General features: G+C 39.6%; 1 pseudogene; it reads left to right on the forward strand.

Annotated features, from left to right (window-relative positions):
• Positions 1 to 4,238: 4,238 nt before the first annotated feature.
• LOC124898911 lies at positions 4,239 to 4,859 on the forward strand (annotated as a pseudogene).
• The last annotated feature ends 4,330 nt before the right edge of the window (positions 4,860 to 9,189 follow it).

Consider the following 9,189-nt stretch of genomic DNA (forward strand, 5'->3'; position numbering starts at 1 on the left):
GAGTTCCAACCGATATTCACTTGAGAAGGATGGTCGAAAGGTTACTCTTTATCCTCTTTTGCCATCACAAGTGAACGAATTATATCAAAAGATGAGGGAGTTGAAGGAGAAGGGAAAGAAACCCGAAAATGGTAAAAAGAAGGAGAAAACCGTGAGTGGGGCAGTAGGGTTTTTCGGGACTGCCTCAATGTCAAATGGGAAATAAAACATGGTGATGTTAGCTAGAAAGAAGGAACTCTTCTTGGATTATGATGTGGACACGCCTATGCTTCTTTTGGCTCATTGTTTTAACACTAACCCCACTAATCCTTCCATTTCTCCTTTGATTTCTTGTGTGTTGTAGGATTATGAAGATGTATTTCCCAAAGAACTTCCACAAGGATTGCCCCTGCTTTGGGGAATTGAGCATCAAATTGACTTTGTGCCGGGCTCACAATTGCCAAACAAGCCAACTTACAGAAGCAACCCTACGGACACCGAAGAATTACAACGCCAAGTTGAGGAACTCCTCAACAAAGGGTATATCAAAGAGAGCATGAGTTCGTGTGTGGTTCCGGTATTACTAGTGGCTAAGAAAGACGGAACATGGCGTTTGTGTGTGGACTACCGAGCCATCAATAAGATTACGGTAAAATATCATCACCCTATCCCTAGGTTAGATGATATGCTTGATGAATTGAATGGTTCGTGTTTATTTTCCAAGATTGATTTAAGGAGTGGCTATCACCAAATAAGAATTCAACCCGGTGATGAATGAAAAACCGCCTTCAAGACCAAATTTAGTCTTTATGAATGGATGGTTATGCCATTCGGCCTAACAAATGCTTCAAGTACTTTCATGAGGCTAATGAATCATGTGATAAAGCCATTTATTGGAAAGTTTGTTGTTGTATACTTTGATGATGTCTTGATCTATAGTAAGTCAATAGATGAGCATGTGAAGCATTTACAATGTGTATTTGATGTCCTTAGAAAGGAAAGGTTGTATGCAAATCTAGAAAAGTGCTCCTTTGGTGTTAATGAAGTTATTTTCTTGGTTTTTGTTGTTAGTTAGAGAGGGTTCGAAGTGGATGAGTCCAAGATAGACGCTATCAAAAATTGGCCAACCCCACAAACCATTAGCGAAGTAAGAAGCTTCCACGGGTTGGCTAATTTTTATAGAAGGTTTTTCAAAGGATTTAGCACCGTCGTTGCACCCTTGACCGCGGTCATTTGGAAATACCAACCCTTCAAGTGGGGTGAAGAGCAAGCCAAGGCTTTTAAAACCTTGAAAGCTATGCTCGTTTCCGCGCCTTTATTACAATTACCCAATTTTGATAAGACGTTTGAAGTTGAGTGTGATGCTAGTAAAGTAGGCATAGTGAAAACCTCAAAGGAGCAACTCTAAACTACTCCACGTATGATCTAGAGTTGTATGCCTTGATTCGAGCCTTGGACACTTGGCAGCACTATTTGTGGCCCAAGGAATTCGTGATCCGAATGGACCATGAAGCCTTGAAGCATCTTCGGGCATAAGACAAGCTTAAAAAATGGCATGCCAAATGGATTAAGTTTCTTAAAACCTTTTCTTATGTTATTCAATACAAAAAGGGTAAGGACAACGTAGTAGCCAATGCTCTCTCTAGAAAACACATTCTTGTGTCAACATTATCTTCAAAATTGATGGGTTTTGAGAGTTTAAAAGAATTGTATCCCGAGGACCCTTACTTTGCTCCTATCTATAGGGAATAGAAAGAAATAGGTAGGGACAAGTAGGATTCAGCTAGGGGTCTAAATCCCTATGCCAAGTTTGATGGATACTTGTTTAAAGATAGACGATTGTGTGTACCCTCCAGTTCTTGGAGAGAGTTTTTTGTGAGGGAAGCACACAATGGTGGTCTAATGGGTCACTTTGGGATCAAAAAGGACCTTGGAATATTGGAGGAGCAATTCTATTGGCCAAAAATGCACAATGATATGGCCAAGATTTGTGGCCAATGTGCAGATTGCAAAGGAGCCAAATCGATGCTCCTACCTCACGAGTTGTACACACCTCTGCCCACTCCTTTACACCCTTGGCTTGACTTATCCATGGATTTGTGTTAGGGTTGCCAAGGACTATACGAGGTCGGGATAGTATCTTTGTTGTGGTTGATCAGTTTTCTAAGATGGCACACTTTATTCCATGTTTTAAATATGATGATGCACCTAGTGTGGCCTCTTTGTTTGTTGATAATGTTGTCAAGTTGCATGGTGTTCTGAGGACCATTGTGAGTGATAAGGACTCTAAGTTCCTAAGTCACTTTTGGAAATACATGTGGGGTAGGCTTGGAACCAAGTAATTATTCTCCACATCTTGCCACCCACAAATCGATGGCCAAACGGAAGTAGTAAATAGGACTTTGGGTGCTATGCTACGTTCCATGGTTAAAGGAAAATTGATTTCTTGGGAGCAACACCTACCATTGATTGAGTTTGCATATAACCATGTCACACACTCAAGTACGGGAATGACTCCCTTTGAGTGCGTATATGTCCTCAACCCCCTTACCCCTTTGGATTTATCTTCTTTGCCTAGTGATGTTATGATTAGCTTAGATGGAAGCAAGCGGGCAGATTCGATGTAGAAGTTACATAAGAAAGTGCGGCTTTGACTTGAGAAGAAAAATCAAGACATTGCAAGGAGAGTCAACAAGGAAAGAAAGAAACTCATTCTTGAACCGGGAGATTGGGTGTGGGTTCACCTTAGGAAGGATAGGTTTCCATCTCAAAGAAAATCCAAATTGATGTCAAGAGCCGATGGACCATTCCAATTACTTGAACGGATCAATGATAATGCCTACAAGATTGGCCTTCCCCCAAAATACCAAGTGCACAATACTTTCAACGTGTGTGATCTTTCTCTAGTGGATGCGGTTGAGGATGACTAAATGCTGAATTTAAGGTCAAATTCCTCTCAAGATGGAGAGGATGATAAGGGTGTACAAAGCTGTCCAATACATTCTCAGCCATTCACACAAAGCCAAGCTCGGGAGTTACAAAAACTACACGCCATGTTCGTGCAAATGGCCGTGTGTAAATTGGTACTTGATCCGCCAAAGAGATTAAATGTTTCTAAGTGTGAAGATGAGCCTCGAAGTGTAATAAATTACACTCCAAGGGCTCCCCATAACTGAAGGGTAGAAGGGTCATTTGTCCTTCATTTTATGTGTAATATAAATAGATGCTAGTAGGGTTATTTTCAGCACTTAGTTCATACTTCATATTTCACAACAACAAGTCTTGTAACATTGAAAATCTCTCTCTCTCTTTTTAGAGAGAGTAGAATCTGAAATCTGTCCAACAAAGTGTAGTTACACTTGTGTTGTTTCTTGGCTAGAAACTTAAGATCTTGAGGTTCATGAGTTCCTCTTGGTCTAAGTAAGAACTTAGTGCTGAAATCTTTGGGTCTTAGGGTCCTTTCTTCAAGTTAGGGTTCATAGATTCTAGGATATCTTTGTGTCAAGTTACTATCTTTCATTTTTGTACTCTTGAAACTATTGCAGTAACTTAGTGAAGCCGTGTGGGGCTGATTTTGATTCACTATAGTTCCTGCCATTTGTTGTTCTTGTTGTTAACATTGTACTCTTTGTAATCTTTCATCTTGTTGTCATTGTAATTTTAAAGTCTAGTGAAGTTGGGTGTAGCCTATTTCGATTCACTAGCACCTTGTTGCTCATTTTGTAGTTCTTGTGTTAGCTTGTTCATCTTTTTGCTGTTACTGGATTCTTCTGTTGTGGACTTGATAGTGCATCAAACTGGAAGACTCTTGTATGTACGGTAACCCTCTCTTCCGTTACTAGTGGACTGTTGCACAGAAAAGGCGACAGAAGGAACCTTTCTTAGTGCGCTTTTCAAGCGCTTCGCTTCTGCTAATGGTGGGGCGGAAAGGTCACGTTGTTCAATTGGAAGCCTAAGCCAAGAAGGTACGAACGAAGTGAGGGGCCCCTTTAGAAGATAGGGAGTAGCTTTCTTATGGTAGTAATTGCGAACATCTCTCCTCTTCTCATACGTGCACAGTTTGCTTGCATACCGCCTTAGGCACATCTCTCTTTCTTAGTTTCACGCTGGACTAATGCTAATGAATATAAGCATCTCTTTAGTGTATAAGCAATTCTTTAGTGGTCGCACCGAAAGTACGGTGGGAGGTTGGTTGAAGATGATGTTACGCGGCATGCAGAACCAGTCTTGAAGTGAATGAATTATAAAGAAGTAAGGAAATGAGACGACTCTTTCTTGAATTATATCATAAAAAGATCTTCCCCTCCACACTAATCACAAGTTTTTCTCTATTTCTCTCGTATATCGTCGTAACGCCCTTAATGCTAGGTTTTGAAAAAGACTTTTCATGTCATTCCTATTTAGGTCCGATTCGGATCCCTCTGTTGTTTCCTTTTCCTTCTGCACCTTTTCCTTGAAATGAGAAAGAAGATGGTACACTTGAATTGTATTATTTAAGTGCTTATTTCTTTCTAAAAATCCTACTTCTACAATTGGTAGGTCACTGGGTTATTCAAATAAGTCGTGTTTTCCGTCGGTTTCCCATGTTATAACTTTTGTACCAATTCGGTTGATCCAAAATGGATCGGTTAAACATTCCATTAGGTACCCTGGTCTTGACTCTTCTGTGTGGTATTCATTCTCGTTCGGCTCTTAGAACCACATCCAGCAGTGGTTGGAACAGCTCGCAAAATCCAACCACTTCACTTACTTCATTGCCCCCAACCGTTTCTCGTACCTCTATTGAAACAGAATGGTTTTATGTTATTTCATCAATTGGTTATTCCTCTCTGTTCGTATCTCATTTTCTAATTTCGGTCTTGATTAGTCCACAAGATTGAATGGCCAATTCTCCTCCGAACCCTTGATTCGATTGTTTTCCAAGAATGTTGCACCGGGTATGTAAGTCGTGTATATGTAACCCTCGATTCGATTGTGTGTCACAAAGTTTTTGCGTTAAATGAAACAGACTGTTGGTTGGTGTCTCTATGCCCTGACTCATTATACGCTAAACTGGTTCATTCGCAACTCAAGATCAACATCATTTAGATCGGTAAAGTAGAATGACTGTTGACGAATGCTAATCGACTTCTTTATACACAAATTCTATAACTTAGCTTTTAATCTAAAGGTGAGTTCAAAGCTCGCATTCCTCACGCAATTGCCTAAGGGTTAAGCTGTGAGAAGGGTTGTTTTTTTTAACGATGATTGTATGCCTAGTACATAAATCATCAAAGTCATTAGCTGTTTCAGAGCGATTTCGCTCTCAGTAAACTGACCAACAAACTAATCAATCGGTTAAGCTGAAAGCGATTCAATCCATATCTGTGACAACCCTGCTAAAAGCACTCATTAGCTGTAGTGAGGCTTTTCCGTCTTGATAGCGTTGCATTTAGATCAATCTAGTTGAATACATGAATAAATCTATTAAAAATCTAAGTTAAATTGAAATAAACCTGAATTAAAATGTTGAGCAGCCTAAAATACGTCCCAGATCCATCCATTGTCCTAAACAAAGTGCACAAGTGTTCTATTTATAATGGGGAATTTCTCCTTTATTGCATGGGATTCCTAGTTTAGGTAGAAAACGAAAAGTCAAAATCGAAGGAGAAATCCATGAATGGAGGCACTCCCAATCCACTTGTTGCTCGCTTTCTTTCGCTCCTCTCCTTCAATCGGGCTATGTGAGGTTACCGAGGAAAGTCATGCGAAGAATGATCATCCTTTCCCTTTCAGGAACGAGATAGTTTATTTCGTTCATATCGAAATGAAATAAGGTTTCATGAGTGAGGTCACATATATAAAGAATGAGTCTTTCGAGCAGGACTCAAGTAGTGTGGAACTATCCAACGCTATTGTCATGCCTCAATCCTATTGGGGCGAACAGTCACCCGTAGCCATAAAGGCCCGAGAGAACCAATTCATAACCTTGTACTTCACATGCATGTAACTATGACAACCAAATGTTCTGACAAACATGATAATGTATCGATGTAAATAATTACACATGCAAGCACAAACTGATATATACAATACTTGGCCGTTGGGGCCTCTATGTCTAAAAACAAGACACTACCATAACTTTACATTAGTCTACAAAGTCTCTAAAAGATACATAGACTTAGTTAGGGTCGGGAAAAACCCCCCCTCCCTACTCTTAACCTACTGCACAATACCAAAACATATGGAACAGACTCGGAAAGCCCTGAATCAACCTGGAGCTCACCAATATGCACGGAATAGCCTATGCTCCTGCGAGTGGGGTGTATGAGCTGAAGTACCTGTGCCAACAGCATGAAATACAGGTCCCTGTAAGGGACGTCAGTATGAAAATATGTACTGAATATGTAAGGCTGAAGGTAACAATACACGATACAAGAGCTCAATAGAAATTAGATACAAGTGCATAAGTAGTACTAGTAGACCACCTTTATATATAAATTTGTGGGACTACATACATTACGTTCCTTTCTTTATTTTTACCTTTCTTGCTTCATAATCTTTGTAAGCCATATGAAATGCAAATGACCAGCTGATCAGTGGTAAATAGATACATTAGGATTGGCCCATGCTAGGCTTATACCCCTGAGCTGCCACCTATATATAAAGATTGGGATCGGCCCATTCTAGGCTTAAGCCCCTGAGCTGCCACCCACCCACATATCAAGGTATCGAGATCGGCCCATGCTAGGCTTATGCCCCTGAGCTACCACTCCTTTTACAGATTTACGTTACTTGGTTTATTTAGCCTTTGAGATTGTTACTTTGGTGGTCATAACATTATGGTACCTTGAAATAATAACCTGCCACTAAGAGACATGTAAATAGGCACTTTATGTAACATAAATGAAGTAGAGAGATGTTGGCACACCAATGAAGTGTTTAGGGGCTAAAATAACACATGGGTCTTAATTGAGTAAATGGAGAACTTCTGAAATTTTCAAATAAAGATAGATGTGCAGGTTTAATAATAAACACATATTTGAAAATTGGTGAAGGCATCGGGATACCATCATTTTCACCACTAGGTTCATTAGGAGTGTTTAAATCATCTTCAAACAAGACATTATACCTAAAAAGAGTGTGATCTGCCTTACGGACAGATTTGGAACAAGCAAGTTCCTCACTCTCTGAATGATCAATATCAAGTTTCAAGGATGTTTCAAACACAATATTACCCCAAGAAGAGCTCTCGGGTGCATTCTCACTTTGTTGACCAATATTTTCAAATACTTTACTCACTTGAGTCCTATTAAGCACATCACACACATGCTCAAGTGGTGGATAGTTTTCACAAACAAGTTGATCAACACCCATTTCACAAGACGATGTACTTCCATTCAACATATAGGCTTCAACCCTACGTGAACATAAATTGATCTCACAAGAGGAGTCAATTTCATCATCAATAGGATCAACTAGTGTATACACACTAACAATATGTACATCATCAACAAGAGGCAAGGAATCATTAGACTCATAAATAAGTAAGCTACTACTCACACTCAATGGATTACTAGCCATGCAATTATCATTCACATGCATTAAAGTGTAAGAGTTAGCTATTTTACCTTGAAGATCTTGAGTAGACTCTTTCTTGCCGTGAGGTGAAGGTCATCCATAAGCTTGGGCAGCAACTTCCTTTTGACATTGGTCGCCTTCGCTTGCCATGTTGGTACCTACACAAATGTCCATAGAAATAGAAGGACAACCAAAGTTAGCACGGTTTGGTGGTAATTCCCTCACTTCGCTCAACACAACCTCTCCTTTTTTCACTCTTGGATTACCACCTTTCACTCCCTTACTTCTCTCAATCTTTTGTCTCTCATAATAATTTGAATTGGAGTAGGTAGGAACATTTTTTTTGTGGCCCGAGCAGAATGTACATCTCGAGGAAATTTCCCCATCGGCCTCTTATAATATTAGGCCAATTTTGCATATTTGAAACTTGATGTTGTGCAAACCAATTGGAGCTCAAGCTCACATGACCATAGGTTATGGGAAAAACATCACACCACACCTCCCCATGGTAATTAAATTGGGAGAAGACAATTTTTACCCTCTCGGTAACCTTAAACCTGTCAGAGAAGTATGGAACAAGTAAAGGCTAGCAAAATAACCCCAAGTAATCAACCATGGATGGAACAATGTAGTTTCTATAGTACCTATCATTTAACATAACGAGGCATCCCGGTATCCCACAAATGGTCACCTTTCTAGAGTGTACACTCCTTCTCGGATCAGCATTGTAAAGTACATGAGTACCCCTCAATTTTGGAGATGCATACCCTCTTCTTCTCATTGGACAACCTACACTATAGCTAGTATAACCATTCATACTATATCGACCTTGATAAGAAGTATTACAAGGTGGAGAATATGAATCTTCACACTCCTCACACGTACTCTCATCATAGCTCTCATAAGGTTTGTGAATGAAAGGTTAAACCTAACACCAAATCTAGGTTCGGAGTGGGGAGTGCAAGACTCCTCAGATGTCCCAACTTCATCATAAGATCCATCACGAGGTCCTACATCATCTCCAAAGTCACCATAAGCACTAGGCACTTCATTCACCTCATTTTCTCCCTCAAAACAGTAACTTTCAAATCTGCCTATGTTTTGATCATGGCTATTTTCATAGCTTCCACAATCTCCCTCAACTTCGTAGCCATAAAAACCCTTACTACAATCATAGTCTCCCATATTGTAGTCACAATAATCCCCGGCTATCGAAGTCATGTTCCCCTTATATCACCCTTTAAACCTACAAAATGAACAAAAAAGATTAGTAGTAAAGTTCCTCACCAACACTCGTATACACTCACTTTTGTGATCCCCACAATTTAGAGAGGCGAATATTGAAAGTTGCTTATATTCCGGTAGTCAATAAGATGTCAATTCTACTTGGCAGCCGGAATAGATTCTTGTTTGATCGACTCAAGACACAACACAAAATCTACTTATGAACTTGAAACAAAGAAGTTACGATGAGTTAAAAAATAAGAAAAGCACATAAATAACGAAGATAGGAAAGAAATGGACTCAACAACTAATCTACAACTAAGTAGGTGATTACTAGTTGCTAATTAGTATTAGAACCATCAACGAAACTAAGGGACAATAAAAATGAAAATACAACAACAACAACAACAAACCCAGTGTATTCCC

The sequence above is a fragment of the Capsicum annuum genome, chromosome 5, assembly GCF_002878395.1.
Source record: "Capsicum annuum cultivar UCD-10X-F1 chromosome 5, UCD10Xv1.1, whole genome shotgun sequence".
NCBI lineage: Eukaryota > Viridiplantae > Streptophyta > Magnoliopsida > Solanales > Solanaceae > Capsicum > Capsicum annuum.